The sequence below is a fragment of the Rousettus aegyptiacus genome, unplaced genomic scaffold, assembly GCF_014176215.1.
Source record: "Rousettus aegyptiacus isolate mRouAeg1 unplaced genomic scaffold, mRouAeg1.p scaffold_m13_p_15, whole genome shotgun sequence".
Taxonomy (NCBI): domain Eukaryota; kingdom Metazoa; phylum Chordata; class Mammalia; order Chiroptera; family Pteropodidae; genus Rousettus; species Rousettus aegyptiacus.
This window is the reverse complement of record NW_023416290.1, coordinates 37,885,347-37,909,740: the sequence shown is the minus strand read 5'-3', so window position 1 is coordinate 37,909,740 and position 24,394 is coordinate 37,885,347. Positions and strand designations below refer to the sequence as shown.

General features: G+C 35.2%; 1 protein-coding gene and 1 pseudogene across 3 annotated transcripts in view; one reads left to right on the top strand and one right to left on the bottom strand.

Annotated features, from left to right (window-relative positions):
• ZFPM2 (zinc finger protein, FOG family member 2) overlaps positions 1-24,394 on the bottom strand; it is a 418,253-nt gene that overhangs the window by 38,566 nt on the left and 355,293 nt on the right. The window lies entirely within an intron of this gene.
• On the top strand, positions 1,877-19,339 carry LOC118612037 (annotated as a pseudogene).

Here is a 24,394-nt window from a genome sequence, read left to right as displayed (position 1 = left end):
TGTGTGTTTGTGTGTGTGTGTATGCGTGTGTATTTCCACTGCTGAGTATTATTTCCAATAGGTTAGACTCCCCAAATTTTCAGAACTGCAATGAACATCATGATATTGTCCCCTTCAACCGATGCCATAGCTCATAAATGTTCCCACTTGAGCCAGTGAAAAATGTTGGTGATTTTTGTCACTGAAGAATATGTCTTGGGTCTTCATTTGTATCTAGACAGCAGGCGTTCAGGAAACAGTGTTAAAGGCATGGATTATCTCCTACTATTATTATTAAGCATTTGCCAGTCCCAGGTTGTCATAGGTCTTGTTCATGACTGTACCTGTGTAAGTGTTAGGAAACTCTTGTACTCTTCAAGGTGCCTTCCATAAGACCATCCCTGGTTGTGGGCACTCTAGCTTTAGCATTTCGCTTGGGTATGATGACAAGAACCCTGGGAAAGGCTGCTAGGATTCTATTGCTCAGTGAATACTTGAATAAAGGGGGAGTGGATGGGGTGAGAGATTCCAGGCAGATAAGCAGTTCTATGAAGTTATGTTTTGCAGAAGACACGGCACAGCCTCAGAGCACCAGAAACCCAGAGAAGGAGGAGAGCTCACCACATAGTCTAGCTGAGGTGATTGCCCTGCTCATGCACCCTATACCTCTCCCAGACTCGTAGCAGGTCACTGCAGCCTGTGTGTGTGTGTGTGTGTGTGTGCGCGCGCGCGTGCGTGTGTCTGTGTTCAAGAATATATGGAATCTGGCTAAGTCACAAAAGGACATCAACAGATTCACTAACCATTACTGTGAAAGTTGTCACTTCAAAGTATTTATCAATGTATTTTGAAATAAAGTCACAAACCGTATTTCAAATATATTGACTATGGCTTTTGGCTTAGAGTATGGTGAAGAAAAAATTTTACCATGTTTAGATTTTCATTTTTAATTACACAGGTGACTACTTAAACATTCTCATTAATATAGGAAATTATTTAGTATGTTGAAATTAATGTTTTTATAATTTTATAAACAGACTTAAACAGTATTTCGTAATATAGTTTAAAGCAAAGCATATGCATTTTGCTCAATGGAGTGATCTGTCTTCAACTTATGAGTCCAGTCTAATATGCAATGAGGGGCCGCTATAAATTTGGAGATAAAATGCCTTTAGACGTCACTCTAACAAGACATGCATGCTATTAGTATTCTCTCAGGGATCAATTTTAAAAGTTGTAACATAATAAAAATGGTTGGACTATATTTCCCCACAGCTTTCATTTTATTATGTTGCATGAAATATGCCTTTATTGGCTATAGCATTACTGGAAGTAAAATATACTGGGTACTGAAAAATTCTGTCACTTTGTATTAGCTGTAAATTATCGACTAGTATAAACCCTAATTTCATTTGTCACATTCTGTTGCATTGCTGCTCTTCCCTGTTCCCATTCTGTCATTCTGGCAGGCCCGCGCTGCCCCAGGTATCACGGCATCGCCATCTGCACCCGACATCTGTCTCTCTATTGATCACACGGGTTTAGCACTTGATCAAACAGAGCACAACAGAATACATCTCTTTTTGCAATACTGCCAATGCCAACTGCTGCATGAAATCTACTACAAAAGCCTCCTTTACCTAGTTGAAAAACTGCATTTGTGTGGCTTTCTTTGCTTGCTATGAAACTCAGCACTTTTTCCCTTCCAGTCTTCCATTACACAGGAATTATATTAAAATAAATCTAGTTTTCATTTACATGAGAATTAATCAGACGAAATGTGACCAATGCCACTGATGATAATGAGAGTCACAGAAGATGATGTATGCTTTTCAGGCTTACCTATAGGAAAGCCATTGTTCCTACTCTGTTAGCCTGTTTAGGGGCATTCGTCAGGATGCAGGAAACCTTTCCCTGGCCAGCAGAGGTTTACATTCCTTCTCCAGCTGCTTTGCTGTTGTGTAACAGGAACTTTGAAGCCATCCAAGCCAGGAGACATGTGTACCATGTTGGTGTACAGCGTTCAAGTGTTTTAGAGCCGCCCATGTTCTGCTTCGTATGGGCAGCCCCTAAGAAGTCTACAAAGTGATCCCAGACTTTTGCTTAGCTTCAGGGACAAACAGCATATTTTCAAAAGGGCTACAGGATTTTTACCTATGTGACTCTTACTCACCTTAAGGTACGGCCACATGCGCAGCCATGAAAACCAATGCCAAGATGTTGCAATAAACAGCCAGCGCAACGGGGAGATAAGGCCTCAGGGAGATATTCAAGGAGAGTAAAAGCCAGAACGGCGGCATTTTTAGTTCCCGGAAACACAATAGTAGGATTAAGGTATGCAGTTATTTCTGTTCTCATATTTTCACATTTTCCACAGTGAGACAAATTGTTTCCAGGGAGAATATCTTATACTCACCATGTAAACAAATAAATAAGAATGCCCTTAAAACTTTAAGACAGATAGCCATATCATGTTTAAAACCTATTCAATATCTCACTAGCTGGAGATTGCATATTTTATTTATAGCCTTACAAATTACTTTGGGGGAAGGGGTAGAGAAAAAGCCTTCAACATTAAAAATGGTCAAATTTTTAAAACATATTTTTTTTTATTTTAACTGATTCATGGAGGTTATAAAATGAGTTACCCTTGTTTTTAAAGGCAGTATTAGTTACATCATAAGACAAGTGGATTCTAGCATGTATTATTCATAAGATGTTTTGTAGCCAAATACATTAGAGTATATAGTTGTATGAACGAATTAATATTTTAGAGCTAATTGAAATTGTTCTTCCTATAAAGATTAAGCCTCTTCTACCCAACACATTTCCTTCATTAAAATAACACTTTTAATGCCTTGTCTAAATGATGTCTGACATTAATACAAAGCTATATTAAAGCACTCAAATGGCCAGTTCTTTTGTAATGTATTCTATATGATCAGACATTGGGTCAGAGTTGGGCCATGTGTATGAAGTAGTATCAAGTGGAAGCTAATTAAAATATATTCTCTATAGAACTTTACAGAAAAAAGAGACCAATAATCATCAGAAGGTAGTCTGAAAATGGCATTTCTGAAAGCCTTGCAGCATCCTTTAATTTCCTTACATTAGGGTAATTTCTGACATAAAGGTTTTATTATAGACTCGAAACTTCAGTTGGAAAATAATTTTTTACTATGTCAATACAATCATCATGAAGTTTCAATGATTTTTATTCTTATGTATATTTATTTTTCCTAGAAAATCAAGTTTCATTTTCAAGACAACAAAGGTTTCAGCATTTTGCCACATTTTCATTCAACTAAATATCTTCCTGAAAATAGTTAGCCTTTCTTGTTTCTTCTGAGACTGCTGCTACAATTAGTAAAACAACAGCAACACACACACAGGTATATGCACGTGTGCACGCTTGCACGTGTGGACACACACACACACACACACACACACACTGAATTTCTCCTGACCATCACAAAGTGCAGGAAAGCAGACACACTGAAGGTCTGTATCAATGGCAGACTTGTTCACCCATTACAAATCTCCTCTTAACAATAGCTACTCAGATCTCCTAAGACTAGGGCCAATTTTGCAACAGTTATATTTGGGTTTATAATTCCTGTCCTCGTTTTGTTCTCTGTTATCCCTCAGACACATCTGTGTTAAAAAGAGGGGGAAAATATCACATCCTTTATCTCCATGGATAGAAAAAATAAGTCACTGCCACTCTCCTCTTACAATTCAGATTTCTTACATTCTTTTTGAAAAATTAGATTCACTTGAGAAGGGCAGGTCATAACACAAGAAATCTGGGCACAATATTCATTCCTAGAGATCAGGAGTACTAGACAAAGACTTTACCCCGATGTCTTTTATTCGGAGAATTTTCATTGATGTCACTCCATCTCGCACTTTTTGTCTCCACACGGTGTGAAAGAATGTGGAAGCCTGACCTTAGTACTTTCTGCTGTCTAGAGTAAAGCACATATGTATGAATGAGTAATTCTACTTCCGATGCTACATATTTTCAAGACAGCAGACCTGAGAAATTCTTTATAAAGCCAGTTGAATATTTGCTCATAAATTAAATAACTTCAATTATCATTTAATTTAAGCCTTTCATGATAGAAATAAAGCAACCACATATTTCATTGTTTACAATCGTAATTTTACCTGACTCCCACTCTAGCTTTTGGACTCAAAGGAAATTGTGTTGATGCTAAAGTAACAACTCCCATCTACCCCACTGGAAAAAACGTGAATTTCATTTGTGCCTATTCCTATAGCACTGATGGGAAATTCAATTCTACTATAAAAACTACATTTATTATTGTAATTAGTAACAGAGAAAAATAGTAAGCAGTGACTACTTGCATGTAATAGTAAGCATGAATTAAAAATCTAAACAGAAGTACAGTATTCTTAAAATATATAACAGCATGATAGAAATTCTAACACAATGTTACAAGACCCATACTGAGCATAAACATTTGCCGAAACATCTGTATAAACCCAATCCTCACTTACAGAATGACACACTTAACTAGTAGCAATTATTTGGTATGAATAGTATTAAAGTATCTTAATACTATCATTAAATATGGAAATGAAAGTACTATTTTTATTTCTATATTTAATTTTTGTCACCATTTTTTTGGTGGGAAAGATGCACTGGTATATTATTACATCATATAGCAATAAATATATAGTTAACAAGAGAAATTTATTATTTTTACCAGAGTGTCTTTAAACTTAAAGGCAGATTCATCAGATTGTCAAGTATATTTTGGTTAAATGTACTTTGAAATTACTAATTATTTAATGGATTTAGCTTAATCATTTGCATTTTAAAACTTCAAGCTTCTTTTTCTTAAGTTTGTTTTTCTCTGGTCATAGTTGTTTCCAGCATAATTTAGACTTCCAGTAGTAATCCCAATTCCAAAAGGAATTAAGAGACATTTATGGGAAAAACAAAGATTTTCCCGAGAATGGGAAAATCACATTTGGGGAGAAGAGATGAGGCTCGTGTGAACTCCTGGAGCATTTAGAGGGGCTGTCCGTGAGTGGGCGCCCTGTACAAAGTTTATGGCATGGTTCCAACTGTCTGTAACCTCCAAGTGTTAAAAGCCAGACTTTCATGCCATGCAACCCATCATTAGAATTTAAACCACTGATCCCTAGAACCTAGGATTTAAATTCCCAGCATATCATTATGTAACACAAAAAGTCACTTGTCATGGTGGAGACTGCAGTTGATTCCAGGCATCCCGCAGCCCTTTGTTAGGTTTGCTAATGAGGAGCGCTGAGGGAGGAGAACGCTCCTCTTGAGGTGACCCTAGCCTCTTAGGTTGGTCCTGCTCAGGTGTGTCGGAGATGGTTCCAACACACTCAGACATCAGATGGCTACTGAAAGCCCCACGTGCTTGCTTTATGCACTCAGAAAAGACTTCTGAGCTTTGCCCCCTGCCACCCCACGCCCCAGCCCCCTCAACCTCCCAATTATAGCATGAGAAAATTCTATGCCAGTGGTTTGCAAAACCTGTATAAACTTTCAGGGTGTCCTAATGAAATTCTAAAACTATCTACACTTTATAGTTTAGATTTCCCTATGTATTTAGGGGAAAAAAAAAGGTTTCCTGCCTTTAACGTCTATAAAGAGGCAGAAAATTATATAGACAATCATATAGAGGGTTTATGCCACCTTATCAATGGAGAGGCAAGGCTGGAAGCTCATATGATGTTGCATGTTTCTGAAATCGCTCTTAAAAGTTATTTTTCAAGCAAAGTGGTTAATTATTAAAATAAAACGAGTGTTGTTTACTTATTCTATATAGTTATGTTAAATCATAAACCAAGCACTATTTAAAATGTTCTACATTGACAAGAAAGGAGAAAATATGTACACAGGCTTTAAAATATGCGTGTAGTCACCACAAACAACCAACTGTTTCCTGTTTGTGACAATGGAGTAAATAATCCATTGATCTGGCAGCAGGGCACCTGCTTTGCAGCCGACTCCGTATCAGTAGTCCCTGAACCCTCATTATTTTTCCTCAATTAAAGTTCATAGTCTCGGAAAGTCTGTGCTGAGCAGATGTACAACTGTTCTTGACGATGGAACACAGAAGAATCACAAATTTAGAAAACTACTGCCATTTCATAAACCCCAGAATCACATCATTTGTTGTGGGTAAGAAACATTACAAACAATATGTCTCTTTTATAGGCTGCTAAGCCAGCACATTACAGAAAAGAATATTAAAGTTCAAAAACTGTCACATGAGCAGTATGTTATGAATACAGTAATGCAGTTTTTTATGATTCAAATAATGGTTATGGAAATGAAAAAAAATAAAATCTTCAATGAGTTATAATGTAAAAATTGTGACTCAGAATTAGACAAAATTGGAAATATGAGCAAACCCAAGCGCAAAGTAATGATCTGTAGCGAACTACAAAATGTAACAATGAATGAATTTCGGAAATATGAATTCAACTAATGCTAGTTTATTTTCATCTTCTGCATAATCCTGAAATCTATGAGCACTGATCAGCAAGGCAAACCATTTAAATAAAAAAAAAATGCAGCAAGAATCTAGTTTTGAATATAACTCGGAGACACTGAGCTGCAAGAACTTTTTTAAAAATCTACCTAAAGTCAAATACCACAGCATCATCCATTTAAAAAGCTATATAAATATAGCCTCCATCACTCATAAACCTCTTTTTGTGCTTAAGAAAATGAGGAAGAGAAGCAAGCAGTCAGGGAGATGTTCATTTCCATTTTATTTTTAAAATGTTATCTCCATAAGACATTGAAATACATATTTTTCGGTAAATAAGATGAAGTTCCTATAAACCATTTTCCAGTCCTTCTTTCTCTCAGCACAATTCTGACTCCACAGTATGTGCTCTACAGACTGTAGCAGATTGTGAGTCTTGAGGTCAGAGTATATGCTTGAAGCATCAATGGCTACACCTGTCATTTTCGTTTTCCCGGGAAGAATGTGTTATTGTTTAATGCTGTAACATGCATTCATTACAATCTGACTTCCAATTTTGCCACTGCCATGAGATGACTCAAACTACCCATTAACAGAAATATTTTAATAATATGTTAACTTCTAGTCTCGGTTACAATTATTTTTATTTAATTATTTGAGATATAATTTCTTCCTGGCTATGCAGACTCTTGCAATCTATTTTGGTTTTCTTGTGTAGTGTTAACACAATTCAGAAAGGTGGAAATAAATCAAATTTGTACTTTTGAGCACTAGTAAAAATGTAGAATCTGTATAGTAGGGAAACATTTTCCCTCTTCATTTTTCCCTATTTGCCCCTGATTGACTTTGAAGAAATTACCAAATCTGATGGGAAAATTTACCTTGCATTCATTTAGAAGTCTGTGGACTTAACTGATAATTCAGTTATTACATAGCCTGATGAGAATACACTCTCCCTCAGACAAAGGCTAGAGTGAAAATATCATGGGTGACTGAAGCTCTCCTTAATAGCTTTATTCCAAGGTAAGCTTGTATTTATAAAAATCCTTTTTGTATGTTTCTCCTCCAAAATGGATTTCTTACAGTTACATTTATTTTTTTTCCTTACATTTAATTTAAAATGTTATAGTTGCTTCTAAGATAGATTTCACCAATTTCCCTCTTGGCAAAATTGGTTGTGCTCTGCCAGTGTTGTTCTGAAACGAACTCTGAGCACTACTCTCGCTTATTTCAGCCGTAAGAGAACCAAACGTAGTAACCAAAGATACGTCGTCGACATAGACACATATGGTGAATGGAGTAAAATTCCTAATCTTTCGAGCACCGCAATAAAATCGTGATGGAAGTGACTTCCTAACGCTTACCTTGGAAATATGCATTGATTTTATAATTTCCTGAAAGATGTTGCTATACTAATCTAATTTCATTTTCCTTGAATTATATTGATTTAAAGATCGCAATTTTATGTACTTTTAAATAAAATTTTAAAACAGACTTTTAGTATAGAGCAGCTTGTAAGGTACTTTTTTCAAATAATTAATTTAATAAGGCAATTTCATTTCAGATATAATACATGTACAGTGAACTAAAACCATACTCTCTGCAGTCTGTCCAGAGACAAGTACAGATGCTACCAAGACAGATCTCCGCTTGTGCTGGAACCGATTAGCTCTTTGATAGTAGGTAAGTTACACAATCTGAGACTCAGTTTTTACATACGTAAGATGTGGACCATTCAGACTACAGGTTTTTTTAAATAAGATTTTTAATACAATGATATATGAAATCTCATCACACAGCACGCAATCAATAAATATTAGTTCATTTTTTTCTCTGTTGTGCCCTTGGCAAAGCGTTACCAATACAAATCTCTCGTTTTCTGTCACTGACACTCCTCGATGTGGCCAAGGAGAAATCCTGCATACCCTTAGCTCCATATTTTTCTCCCTAAAATATTCATTCTTAAATTCTTAATTCTTCTGAAACTGAAATCATTTCCAGTCTGATAAAATATTAAAGATAATAGAATAGCATTTTCCTGGATAGCTAAATTCTTCTCTGCCTCCCTTTCTTTTGGCACAGCATAGAGGATTGCTTTTTTAAAAAAATTTTTAATTTTTTTTATTTTTTAATGGTGACATTTGTTAATGAAATCCAGTAAGTTTTAGGTGTACAATTCAACAATAAGGAATATAGATATAGATATAGATATAGATATAGATAGATAGATAGATAGATAGATAGATAGATAGATAGATAATTACATCGTGTGTTCGCCGCCCATTGTTAGATTTCTTTCTGTCACCGCTTTTAAAGAGTTCACAGTGCTAGCAAAACACAACCAGGATGTACTGTAAGTGTCCTGCATGGTGTGCAGGGGGTTCTCAAAGTTTCTTCGGGACTCTTAAAGGAAAACAGTCTAAGGTGGACTGCAGCATGCAAAGTAAGCGAATTGTCTAGAAACGTTCTCGTTTTGCCATCAAATACATGTTTGATAGAAGAAAATAATTTACTAGACTTAACGTCTAAGTTCTCATGGCACACCAGGGAGGTTTGTTTGTTTGTTTGTTTAAATTATCATTTTTCTAGAACGCCTTAGAGACTAGGGATTGTACCTCCTACACATTACATAGATATATGCATGCTACTTGGTGAGTTTTTAAAACTATTTTTACATTTAAAAATTTTTAGTAAACAAAAGCATTTTAAATATATTCTTTCAAAATCCCAAAATATGTTCCTCCATTTTGCACTTCAGTTTTCCTTTCTGTAGTTTTATTTTGTTCCTTCTTCATATCATCGTTGAAACTAATTTATGAAAAGGGGACCAATGGAAAATGAGTTGACAGAGAGTGTTATTGATGCCTCAGCAATGTCTCCAGCTGTCTGAATAAAGCCACTATGTTCAGCTAGTATCGGCACTTTAACTTACATCTATACTGTGACTCTCATTTTTCCAAGTGAATTAAATGGCAAGAAAATATAAGGTTCACTCTATCAAACAATGTTTCTTCAGATGGTGAAATTTTTGGTACCTTTGAGAACTGAGTTAATTATTCCTAAAGGCAAAATTGGCAGCCATGTCAATGCGTCATCATATTATATCAACTTGAATGCAAAGTGATCATTTGACAATGTAGAGAAATTGGTGCTATTAGTTTAGTACTTCAAACCATCAAGAACTTTAAAATTGCATTAAAAATAAAAAACCTAAATCATTTTTTGAGATTTTAATTGAAAACCCCTATCAATCAGTGTGAACTAAACAACCCATTGCCGGAAAAAAAAAAAGCAACCTATTATTTTCCTTTAGAAAAAAGAATTTCCTCATTTTTATGCTAGTTTTCCACTACTTAGGGCTCCTAGTTTTAGATACAGAGAACGCAAACATATAAGTGATTCTGTTAGGCTTAAAAAATCAAGATTGCATACTGAAGGATGCACTGGCATTGTAAACCTTAGCCTAATATTTAATTAACAGATCCAATATGTATTCTCTTTTGGATTTGAAAATTATTGTGTTTGGTCTAGAGTCTTCATTTACAATGACCAACATTTTTTCTAACTGATCACTGCCTATTTATATGATGATAAGAACTAGAAAAAAAACTTAGATAAACTGACGAAGCATAATATATACTAATTGTCTTCATAATGAAAGCCTCTGTCCCTTCAGACTTTTATCACTGATGTCTTGTGGCCTCGACCTTCACAATCTCAATAGATTCAGATTAAATAACAGGAGAGCATTTAGGGAGAGGTTTATTTAAGATTAATGAGAGCAACATTTAAGCACAAAGATGATGTGTTACTATATTATGGTAAACAATGAAAAAAAAACACCATTCCTCTATAAAGAGATATAAATGCCTATATACCAAACTCTCCATACATAGAAGTAAACTAAACAAGTTGATTGGCACTCAAAGTTGACAACTGCTAAAGGAGCTCAATCTCAAAAAATTAAGACAAGTCACATACGTATGCGTACACGAATCGGTTCCACTTTGAAAATTCCATTTGCTACTATGCAATACTAATGTATCTTGTGAGAGGTTTAAGAATTTCTTCAGAATCACTTCCTTTTCACCAGTGTTACCACACTAGTATATTTAACAGAGACATTTACATGCTTTGCATTTTAAGTGCCTTGGAAATCCAAGTACAGAGCCTGCATATTTCTGCTGCACCATCAGATGTAATGAGTTATGGTACTATCGGCATGTTGATAAGCTATAGCCCAAAGAAGAACAAGAAGGAAGTATAAAAAATATGGCCAGAGGATGGGATAAAATTATCAGCTAGTGTGTTTTCCTGTTTGGTTTTAATCTACATTTAATTAAATTCTTATCTTCTGTGTACTTATGGTCGCATTTGAATGGCGAGGCTGCATTCATTATGAATGGTAAAACTTAACTCAGAGAACATTACATGTGGCTTCTTTAAAAGAGAGAAGAAGAAAAATGCTTTCTTTATTCTTTACACTCAGGTCTTATAAAAGGGGACCAAATTCTCTCTTAGGTCAAGTGCAGTAGCACTTAACCTTTGGGTTAACTGATTTGGAAAGTTGGACCAAAGTCACTTTTTATGCTATATTTTTTTTTTACTTTTACAATTTGGAAATGTTATTATCAAACTCAGCCTAAACAGAGCTGGCAAGCGAATCAGTGAAGTGCATTAAGGAAATGCCTTCTTCATTCTTAAAAAAGAGATGATAACAGGAAGTTTTTATTAGTACTGCAAAATGTGTGCATTAGTCTGCATCCTTAATTATTAAAACCATTACATTTCCTTGTCTTTATATGCTGAAATAAGAAAAAAATGTCTTAATTGCTATTTAAAGTTTTTTTTCTCTGTCACAGAGTTCATTCAAGCATCCATATATTTCGGAGAAAAATAACAAAATGTTTTGAACATAGTGTTATTTTACACAATTATTAGTTTTATAACATTTCTAGTTCTAGTCCACAAATGGTAGGGCAAATTGAAAATTTCTTTAAAGTGATATTTTATGCCTGCAATAACAAGCATGGTTCCCTTGGATCAGCCTACAGACTGTGTCAGCTTAACCAAGGGTAACGGAGGCAGTGTTTCTTATTTAGGTTTGAATGTTTATTGCTAAAGAACTGAAGTTTGGGATCAGATTTGCTCCCCCAATGGATCAAAATTCACCAAAAACAACAACAACAAAAAATCTTTCACTCTTTATAGTTATATGAGATACACACACCACACACACACACACACGTGCGCGCGCACAAATATGTATTCTCTTAATGTGTATATATATACTATACTTATATACGTATATAAACACATATATTAAAAGAACATATTCTGCCACGTATTTTCATAGAATTTCTTTAAAGCAATAAGTTATGACTAGTAGGTGTATGCTAATAAAATAAAACAAGAACATTTAAAATGAGCAATTAATGTTACTTTGACATTTTATACAATGGGGAATGCTAACAGAAAGTGTTTAATGTTCCAATTGAAAGTTCAAACTTAAATAGTTAAAATTAAGTAATGGCAATTACCAATGTCATATTTTCCCCGAACATCCCTACCATAAATAAATACATTGGGAATGCTATCATCCCACTTTGACTCAGCTTTGTTTTGAAAAGAGCTGTAAAATTCCCAACAATTGGGTCAAAAAGTTTTTATCCGACACACTAGAGACTCCAAACTTTGCTGTGTGATGGAATGCAAAGACCTCCTTCTAATATGCCCGGAGACACCCAAGAGGACAAAGGATATTTTCAGTCTATGACCCTTACATTTCTGAGGTTTCCTTTTAAAAGAATCATTTTTATTTGGTTGGGTATTTATACAGTTCATTCTCCTGTACATATTGGATATTAAAATCAAACCTGGGATGAATGAAAAACTGTTGATAATTCTACAACATTAGGCCTTTTTAAAAAAAAAAAAATCTTAATTCTCAGAAGCCAACGAAGCTAGAATATTCCTAATAGATGACAAATCCTGGATAATAAACATATCCTCCACTGAAAGCTCAGCTTTCTGAAGTTATAGCTTCATAACCACATTTTGCTATAATATATACAGATAAGTTAAAGATCACATTGGCTATTTGTTTTACTGTAGTCAACCTTTTTTTTTTTTCAAAATACCTTCACATATGTATTTTCTTATTAAGTACAGTTGAAACATATGTGTTTGTTGTTGTTTATTTCAGTTAACACATGCATGAGATGGTGTCCATGCACAGAGACTAAAAAGATGTTCTGTGTGATGCCTTTATCTGAAGATTCTGAAATGGCTAAGTCAGAAAACATTTATTAAACAATACGATATTGACCTAATTTACTATTATGCAGTCACTCTGTGAGGTACTGGATTCCTCATTTACAGTCTTTATAAATGAGCATAATACGGAAAGCCAATACTGTAATACAGTTGGTAAGGGTTATATGGTATAAAGACAAAAAACATGAAAGTAGCTGAGATGGAGATGTAACATTTAGCTGGTTGTGAAAAAAAGAGCTAGAGCTTGCTTGGATAGAGAGTTCTGTGGATGCTTAAGATGTAACATATATACGACTTTTATTGTTCTCAATATGGCTGAGATAATTGGGATTGACCATGCCAAGAATTGCCAAAGAGGAGGAGCAAATGATTCCTACGTGAAGTTGTGAGATGACCACGATATAATTGTTTGTATATAATGACAGTGCTCAGGCTGCCTCCAAGTCATTTCTCTGTCCTATTCCTGCTCACTGGCCTTCTTTAAAATGTTGAAATGTGCAATTCACTCACTGCCACAGGCCATTTACATATGCTGTTCTCTCTGGTTAGACTATATCTCCTTATGCCTACTCAATTATATCCATCCTTCAAATTCAGCTCATGCAACTATTACTTCTTTGAGAAAGCTTTTCTTGACCTTCCCCAACACACACACACACACACACACACGCGCGCGCGCGCGCGTGCAGAAACTCACACACGGTCCGGATATATTTACCTTTATATGCCATTAAAGACCTGTTCTCTCCTCTGAGGGACTCAGTTTGTGATTGTATGTTTGTTAATAGCTGCCTTTATGACTAGAAAGTAACCTCTATGAGAACAGAGACTTAACCTATTTCGATGTACACCACATCCTTAGTGTTGAGGTGAAGTGTAACACCAATGTGTTAAATGCACATATGACTATAGTTAAGAGACATCCTGGCCATTTGAGGGCATAGGTGGGACCATAGTTCCTAGTGCTGGGGATAGGGTGAACAGTGGGAAGGAGTGTGGCTTGCCTGCTATTAGTAGAAGTGCTCAAACATACTTCACGCCCCATGACTTAACTCTTAAGAGTAGATATTTCCACAGGGAGCTATAAAAAGAACAGTAAAATGCCAGAAAAAAGAGAAAGTTCATGTTCCTCCATGTGCCCAATCCTAGCTCTGTAGGTGAGTCAAAAAAAAAAAAAAGTGAGGTAGCTATCAGGATATTATTTTCATAGTTTGTCTATTTGTATGTCTACTGCATGCATATTTATAATGGCTTTTAAGGTTCGGGGTTCACTTAATTTGACTTAAAAGTGATGTTCTATGTTGAAGAGTAAAAAAGTCTTATGCTCTTTGAGTAATAATTCAAATACTTATTACGGTTATTTTTCACAGTTGCTCTTTGGGGGGGAAAAAGCACTTTGAACTAAAGAGAGAATGATTAAAAAAAATGTATTGTCCATATGAAGCTTGGGCTGATGGAAAAAAAAATGCGTTCTTATGGACTGTGTGCATTAAAAATAAATGGTAGAAAGAGGGTGGTATAATGTTCATTCTTATTTAATGGAAGTTGCAAAAGTAACTTAAAGCAAGAGCATTGGTTGTGAGCCTCTGCTCCAATGAGCTGGTATACAAAGGACCAGAATGGATGAGTCACACGGGGCCTGTTTCATTAAGAAAGAGTTCATTATTTGGGTAAAAGGAGTCAAGAGGACGCCAGAGATCTGAGTGCCTCAGATAAGACTATGCTTCCCTGCTTCCAAATCACCCTTAAGGGACTGAAGGGACTGGGGACTCTGCATGTTCCTGGCCAGCACCACACTCTTCCTCACTGACACTGTGGAGCCTCATCACCATTCTTCGAGTTCTCATACAGTCATAACTAATCCTGTATGGCGATGGACGTTAACTTAGACTTACTGCGGTGGTCATTTTGCAATATATACGAATATCAAATCATTATGTTGTACACAGGAAACTAAGATAACATTACATGCCAATTATCTCTCAATTCAAAGATAAAAAAGAACTAATCTTATTGTCACTTTTATCTGTTTTTATCAGTTATTCCTAGAAGCGCAGGGCTCACATGGCCCTCACCCCCATAAAATAATCTCCATACGTCCTGACATCTCTCTCATCTTCTACCAATTCTTAAAAACCCTTCCACTGGTACTCCAGTGACATTTCCAACAAATCCACTCTGCCTCTTTGCTCCTTCACTCTTGGGTGGTACCTGATTTTACTCCCATGAACTGCATATCACTTGATTTGAATGTGGTACCCATCACAGCACATTATTTTCCCTATGCTAAAAATATGTCTTGAATCTCATATTATCATACTACAACTGCTTTTCATGGCCATTTAGAGATTTCCACATCACTGGGCATCATTTCTTGAAAACTTAGCTCCTGGATCTTCTCATATTCTCCTGGTTTAATTCTTGGTGACTGCAATATCCATAATATCCAGGTAGATGATCATAGGAACTCTCTATTCCTTGACCTCCTCTCATCCAATGATCTGGCTCTTTACCTTACCTCCAACTACTCATTCTCTAGGCCTTTTTATTGTCAATAATTTTGACCTTCCCCTGTCATTTCACATTTGCACATCCCATTCTCAAACCATCACTCCTAATCCACTCTTTATAGAACTTTCATTCCAACATTTCACTAGGGCCTAAAATTCGATATCGCCACCTTTTCCCCATTGTCCTTCATTTTTTCATGTCCATATTCTCCTGCTTACCCAGCTCAAACACTGTGTCCTTCATCATGATCCCTTCCTTGCAAATATCCTCTACTCCCTCACTCTTTCTTGTTTCACTGGATTAGTCTGGCAAAACACTAACTATGCACAATCCAACTTTCCACCCACTCTGCATGCACACTCAGCAGTAGACTAGCTGAAGAAAAACACACAACGATCCTGTCTCATTTAAAATTCATGACCAATAGCATTGGTCGGTGGTGCTTCAGAGCAATCACATTACCCTAGTCCATTCACTCTCTAGCACCCATTTCCTACTCCTTCTCTTTCAACTTGGCTCCCTCTTCATTAAGAAAATTGTAGTAATCAGACTTTGTTTCTTCCTCCTCGTCAACTCGACCATGTGCGCCAGTGTGCATATACTCTGCTCTCACAATTACTATTATGGACATGCAGAACATACCTTATTTAAGGCCCCCCTCTAACTTGGGTGCTAGATGTTCTGATATTTCCTGAAAACATCATTTTTTTTTTTCAGTCTCAACTGCATCATTTCCACCATCTTGAAAATATACCACAACTTCTGCACCATAACAATAACAAGAAAATACTACCCTCCCCCCCCCAGCTCTTATTTATCTGGTCCCATTTAAAGCAAAACTGCCCAAAATAGGCATCTCTGCTTGCTATATCCCAATTGGACTTGTCCATAGATTCTCACTCCCACTTCCATAGGAAACTGATCTTGTCAAAATCACCAAAAATATCGCTAAATCCAAGGGTAATTTCTTAGATCTCATCTTACTTGAATATCAGAAACTGAACACAGTTTCTCCTAGAAGCACTTTCTTCCCTTGGCTTCCACTCAGCACACTCTCCTGGTATTCTTCTCACCTCACTGGCTGCTCCTCCTCTACCTCCCCTGCTGGTCCTCTGGCTTCATATGCTACACTCCTCCTCCATTCTGTTCAGCCATTCTGGGCCACCTTGCTGTTCACAGACACGCCAAAGCACTCCTGCTTCTGTCCCTGGAGTGTTCTTGCCTACTATAGTTGCATGAACAGCTTCTTTATACTTTCTCAAACGTCTCCTTCTCAGGGAGCTCTTTCCTTACCACCTTATTTTAAATTTCATTTCACACCTCTGTGTTTAATTTTTCTCTCTGCCTTGTTTTTCTCTATAATACATTTTATCATTTAACAAAGTACATACGTTTTATATTTGTTTATCATGTTTCCCCCTTTTGGGATGTAAGGTCCTAAGGGGAAAAATTCCCCCACAGATTTCAGGCGTAGGGGAACATCTAGCACACCGTAGACAGGAAGTAACTATATATTGAATAAACAAACAAAATAGAACAATATTTTAACATTTTACTGTATTTCTTATGTTCCATAATATAAGAAAATTGTTTTCTGTCTATTTTCAATGACTCTAAAATAATTATATTTATACGTTAGTGTGCTGGACTTGTCTGGTATTTTAATAATATAGAATTGCATAGCTATAATTAAAGCTAATTTTATTATTTTTACACTGTTATTTGGCTTTAGGGTATATTTCTATGCTATGAAAATTATTTACCATTATCTTTTTATTGCTTTATTCTCTATATTGCATTAGAAAAAAACACTATGTTGGCATTAACCAGTATCTCTCATATTTATGTTGAACAATTCTTTTTGTACCTCTCTTCTCCATTTATCTATGTTTTAACCTTTGTAGGAGACAGGGAAAAGGGAGATAAAAGTGTGTTTGTGAAATATTTTATTTCCTACACAACAGACCTATATGAGGCAAATGGATTTAAATGCTGTGTAATAGTTGGCATTTCTGAACCCAGCTTTGAGTGTCTGCAAGCATGTAATGAAATTAAGAATAGCATAAAAATAGGATTTGGGTGGATTTCCTTGTCTTCAGGATCGATTATTTTGACCTAAGTCCATTAGCCAGACTGCCCCAGTATTAAGGAGCATTTTTCAGTAATTTTAAGCCAAATACAATAATTTCTAGGGTTAGGTGAGGATACAGGGAAAAGAAAGGGGGGTTAAGCGAAAGCAAACTCTCAGAGAGAAACATAAAAATTCAACCATCTCTGAAACAGACCTGAAAGCGTGACATCCATTATTTGTACCGGCAGCACTCTCCTTAAGACCGTTGACTTTTTTTTGCACCAACCTCTCACCTACCATTTTTGAAACATTCCTAGGAAGACTTGAAAGAAGCCATTAAAAGCATATCTGCCTGGAAGCCCTGGAAAAACTATAGCTGCGAAGTGTTTTTACTGTTTACATAAGAGCAATCAAAGGTATCAAAAAGCAGGATAGCCGAAACTGTTCTGTCAGGAAAAGAAAGCAAAATTTATCCAAACTGACTATTTCTCTGTAACAGGTTACAGGGCACTCTGGTTCTGTCGCCAAGTACGCATCCCCCATATGTTTGTGTATTCCACCTTATAAATGTGAATATTCACGAATGCAATCCCAGTAGCTGGGAACAACCTAAGTAAATTACTGAACATCAGAAATAGCAGAAGAAACTTTAGTGTAATTCAAGTACTCACAAAGACATATACAGTTTGCATCAAACAAGTGAGCAAAAAAGATCACAACTACATTTAATTTGTTATAATTTAACAAACTGAGTTGTTTGATCTGTATTAGTTACTATGATAAAAGCCAAATGTTGTTACTTGACCATTCTTTAATGGAACTTGCTAAAATCAAAAGTAATACCTTTTTTTTTTCTTTTTAAACTGATGTAGGAGAACAGGATTATTTGAAGCATGCACTGAGAACCCAAAGGTTCTCAAGGGTTATTAGGTAGTCACTCTACTCATTAAGAACCTAGCACTTACGTTTTTTACTTCTTTAGTGAGATTTCTTTTTTTTTTTTTTTTTTGCTATTCATTTCCCAATATTGCTAGCATTCCTGCTGCTGACAAACATTTTGTTTTCTAATCCAATGCATGCTGGCGAGACAACTAATGAGTCTGTACAGATTGTGCCTAAATTAAGAGTATGTGAATTTTTAGTGAAGATATGAAGGACACTTCTAATAATAGAGTGTTAGACTAAAATGCAAGGTATGTACGTTTTTAGTTAAATCAAAACCTATATTTGCATCTATTGAAATGTTTACCTATATCTAATTTAGTTGCTTTTTGTTTGTTTTCTCATCTTTCTAGGTTCTTGGCTGTGCTATGGAACATAACAAAATTATATGGAAAATATATGTATACATGAAATATTATTATAATATTTGCTTACGAGATAGCGCTCTCTACAACAAAAGATTAATATTTAAAAGTTATGGCAAGGGCTTTCTGATCTGAGGAGGCCAAGGTACAGATTTCTTCGGTGGTCTCATGTCTGGTCTTATCCCATACCAGCTGCCTTGACCACATCGCCCAAGTTGGACCCCAACAAGAAAAGTCATATACCTAAGGTGCGGCGGTGGGGAAATTGGTACTACATGTCCCCTGGCACCCAAGGTCGGTCCCCAGAGTCTGTCTCCAAAAGAGGTGATAACTTTGCCAAGGCAACCAGTGACTAGAAGGGTCAGGATTACAAAGGAAGTGACAATTCAGAACAGACAGGCCCAGATTGAAGTGGTACCTTCTGGCTGCCCTGATTATCAACACCCTCAAAGAACCACCCAGAGATGGAAAGAAAAACATTAAGCACAGTGCAAAAATAGCACTTTTGGTCAGATTGTCAATATTTCCTGACAGACGAAGTACAGATCTTTGGCCAGAAATCTGTGGGAAACCATTAAAGAGAGCCCAGTGACTTCTCAGTTTGTAGGCCGCAGTGCTGATGGCCAGCATCACGTGACATCACTGAGGACGTCAACAGTGGTATGGTAGAATGCCTAGCTAGTTACGAACTATAAAAGAAAATGTTTTGAAAAGGATCATTTGGCAACAACAGAAAGTTAGATGTAGATCACATTGTCTCTGCATGAACTGTAAAGGTAATCTGGTAGGAAATCTCAAATTTGTGCTCAAGGCTGTCATGCATACATACCCCCTTGTCTATCAAGTACGAAGTTGTGAATCTAAACAAGGCCATAGATGGAATTCAACATGTCTATGTACATCTTAAATTATATGCAAATTCATATGTGCATATGCACACGTTTTAGCTGAATAAATTAAGGGTTGTTTTTGTGAAAAAAACTTTGAAATAATGACAAAATGCAGACTATTAATGAATTAATAAAATAATAGCGATTATATCAATTTATTATTCAGTGTGAAGAGTGACTGATAGTACATCTAGTGCTAATTAAAAATATTAGAGATATTACTTATAGAACTAATGTCTGTAAGGACTTACATTGTATTAGCAGAAAAAATAGTCCTCGTGTAAGAAATAGAATTCAAATATTTAAGTAGTAAAGAAGTTGTAGAATAAATTACAATATTCCTGTGGAATATTCTTCCATGTGTAGCCAATCATTGGCAAATCCAATAAATAACCCAAGCATCAATAAATTCTCAAGTGTTTATTAATTTCTTACTCTGCTTCTAGGGGGTCTGTGCAGTGGTGATAATATGACTCATGGGTTTGTCTGAAACATTATCGATATGCTTGGCATTTTATTCCACAGTGTGGAAGAAATGAAAGAAATTAATAAATGCCAACTGCTTGTCCTGTGTTCTAACTATTGAAAAAAATCTTTATTTTTATCTGCTTACTTTTCAAAGGATGCCAAACTGGCTGCTTATGAATGTGATATCTATTGTGGCTAGGTTAATACTGTAAATTAAACTATCTTGAAGTGTACCAGAGGCTCAAGGTCAAAGCCACTCATACCGAGATGATTAACGTGGCAAAGGTTTTTAAATCTCTAAGCTGCAGAGGAATACTAAAAGTTTACAGAGGTTTCTTCTATTTATATAAATGTTCCTTCAATGGTCTCTACACTTACAGATCTCACTTTGGCCTATAGGTATATTGGCATCTGTATTGTGATTTGATTCCTACTTTTGCTCATTAAAATTTTAACTATCATAGCATATTAAAATTTTACAGAGTAGAGAAAATATTAATACCTAAAAATAGGTAGATGTATAAACATTAACACTTAAAATATATCTTAAAAATAAATTAAATGACATATCTTTAACAATTTATTTTTTGTGCACAAGTTGGGAAACATTCATGGAATAATTATCTCCAGGTATTTTTAGAGATTTTATTAAATTTTTAAAAAGAAGATAAAGTAGATATTAGCTTACTGTCTTTGACAGTCCTCATGAAAACATTAACACATCCTGCTGGACATTTCTGGTCTACCTACTGGATAGAAATATCCAAGGAAATATAATTCGGAGTCACATAATATATAGAACACCAAAAAAGCTTCCTTCCTTCCTCCCAACACAGCTTAAAATTCACATTTCCGCCCATAATAAAGTCTGGATGACTTAAAAATAATTCAGATTCAATATTAAGAAAAACAATCCCATTTATAATTGCATCAAACACAATGAAATAATTAGGAATGAATTTAACCAAGGAGGTAAAAGGCCTATACTCAGAAAATTATAAGTCGCTGAAGTAAGAAACTGAAGAAGATACAAATAAATGGAAGCATATTCTATGTTCATGAATAGGAAGAATTAACATTGTTAAAATGTCAATACTACCCAAAGCAATCTATAGATTCGATGCAATCTCTATCAAAAAACAAATGGCATTTTTCACAGAACTAGAAAAAATAATCCAAAAATTTATATGGAACCATCAAAGACCCCTAATAGCTAAGGCAATCTTGAAAAGAAGGACAAATGTGGAAGTATCTCAATACCTGATCTCAAACTATACTACAAGGCTATAGTAATAAAAACAGCATGGTACTGGCACAAAAACAGACACATGGATGAATGGAACAGAATAGAGAGCCCAGAAATAAATCCATGCCTACATGGTCATTTAATCTATGGCAAAGGGGGCCAAGAATATACAATGGGTAAAGACAGTTTATTCAATAAATGGTGTTGGAAAAACTGGACAGATAAATGCAAAAATAAAAATAAAAATAAAACTGGACCACTTTCTCATACTATATACAAGATTAAACTCAAAATGGAGTAATGACTTAAATGTAAGACCCAAACCCACAAACTCCTAGATGGCAACATAGACAGTAAACTCTGGCATAGCTCTCAGTAATATTTTTTCTGATACATCTTCTCGGTCAAGGGAAACAAATGAAAAAATAAACAAATGGGACTACATCAAACTAAAAAGTTTTTGCACAGTAAAGAAAACCATCAACAAAATGAAAGGGAAAAGTTATTTGCCTATGATAATCTGATAAGGGATTAATATATATAATTTATAAAGAACTCATACAACTTAACATCAAAAAGACAATCTGATTAAAAATGGGCAGAGGACCTGAATAGGTATTTCTCCAAAGACGACATACAGATGGCCAACAGACATATGAAAAGATGCTCAGCATCACTAAGAAATGCAAATTAAAACCATAATGAGATATCACTTCATACCTGTCAGAATGACTATCATCCATAAATTGAAAAACGAGTATTGGTGAGGAAGTAGAGGAAAAGGAACCCTGTTGGTGGGATTGTAAATTGGTACGGCTGCTATGGAAAAGTTTGGGAGTGCCTCAAAAAATTAAAAATAGAGGTACCGTATGACCCGACAATCTTACTTCTGGGTATTTATCCAAACAAGTCCAAAACACTAATTGGAAAAGATATATGTATCCCTATGTTCACTGCAGGACTATATACAGTAACCAAGATATGTAAGCAACCTAAGTGCCCATCCATAGAGGGCTGGATAAAGAAGCTGTGGTACATATACACAATGGAATATTCCTCATTCGTTAAAAAATTGAAATCTTACCATTTGCAACGAGATGGATGGACATAGAGGGTATTATGCGAAGTGAAATAAGTCAGACAGAGAATGACAATATGATTTCACTTCCATTTAGAATCTAAAGAACAAAATAAATGCACAAACAAAATGAAAACAGACACATAGATATGGAGAACAAACTGATGGTAGCCAGGTAGGAGGGAGGTTGAGGGTTGTGTGAAAAAGCTGAAAGGATTATAAAGTATAAATTGGTAGTTACAAAATAGTCATAAGTATGTAGCACAGCATAAAGAATATAGTCAATAATATCGTAATAACCATGTAAAATGCCAGGCAGGTACTGGACTATTTGGGGGGATCACTTTGTAAATTATGTATATGTCTAACCATTATGCTGTACACCTGAAACTAGTATAAATAATACCAAATGTCAATTTAATTATAAACATAAAAATTAAAAAAAATTAAAATGACTCAAATTGTATATTTATAATATAATTTGGTGATAAAATGATAACCAAATTATATTAGAGTATCTCCTTACATTTTATTTTTTAATTTCAAACCACTTTATTGAGATATGACTGATGTACAAAAAACTGTACACATTTAATGTTTATAATGATGAATTTGGAGATATGTATATATATTTTATATCATTCTAAAAATTTGACCATATCTGTTCTTAACAGCTTTTTATATAATATTGTCTATTAATTACAAATCTCCTTAAAATAAGCAAAATTTTACATACACACAAGTCTCATGATCTGAACTAAATAGGGGCTTTGAAAAGTGTTTTATATTAGGAAGGAAGCTGCTATTAAAACACAACGATAAAAATGAGGTTGTTTTTGTAAATAGAATAAATCAAGTTCAGAAATGTTTTTTAAAAAGACAACAAAACAAAAAACTTCACCAAGTTAAAATCAATTGTAAAATACAACATATCCATTTTTTAAATCTATAGTAGATTAGTTGCCTAAAATAAATTCTATTATTTCTTTTTTAAATGACATATATTCATATTTCCAGCAAATACTACTAGCCAATCATAAATTCTCTATTCCTTGTTTTGAGCCAGCAACAAATTACAAATCCTGGCGGTATAGCTTTCTAAATACATAAATTTATAAACCTGATGCTAAAGAGGCATGCTCAGTCATATTTATTGAGTATGTAAAAAATAGTTTAAATAGAAACCCTAAAAGAGAACGATAAAAGAGGTTGCTTGCAGAGCTCACTGTCAAAGTGAGGAGAGTAGAGTGATTACCGAAACTGAAATAGGAGGATGGTCAACACACGTTGCATTGCTGAGCAGAGACGCAGAATGAAACTCTTAAGTGACAACCTCTTGCAACTTTAACGCCCGATTTATCAAATATTGAGCATCCTGGGATAGGAGCCAAATGAGCCATTCTGTATATATGTTCCATTAAGCTAGTGCAGATTGCAAAATTTAGGAATTAGGAGTTGCAGCTTTTGCGAAGCTTACAAAATGGAGGAATTGCCCATTTTGTGTGTACTCACTGTCATCTGAATGTTTCTCTGCAGACAGCGTTGTGATATACTTTTCTTGCTACTCAACTTTATAAGACAAACATGACACATGTGGTGTTTCTTTGAATAATTTGGAATTTCCTGTTAATGTAAACATTCAGAAAAATGTTCGTATATAGGATTCTCTGCTTATAAACAGAAATGTAAAATTACTTGTAAACATGACTTCATTCTATAGTGAAATGAAATAGCTCAGATGCAAGGTTATTTCCGAGGAAGGGTAGGGATAGGAGTAGTTGCTAGTGGGGTTCTAGACAGAATAAATTGTAACTATTTTTCTTATGCATTTATTTGGATAAAATAATTTTAAATGAATGTTAAGCACAACCCCGTGGAAGCAGAAATGTTCTATGACTTGGAGCTGTGTAGCCTCAAAAGGATATTTGAGAGAGGGAAGACTGTTGGATAATGAACGTGTACCATCGAGGGCTTCCAAAGTTCAAGTCCTTTTTAATGCTGGCTGGCAGTGCCACCTTTTTTTTGCTCCTCCAGGTGTGCTGTTACTGTTTTATTTCCCCGCTTGTTG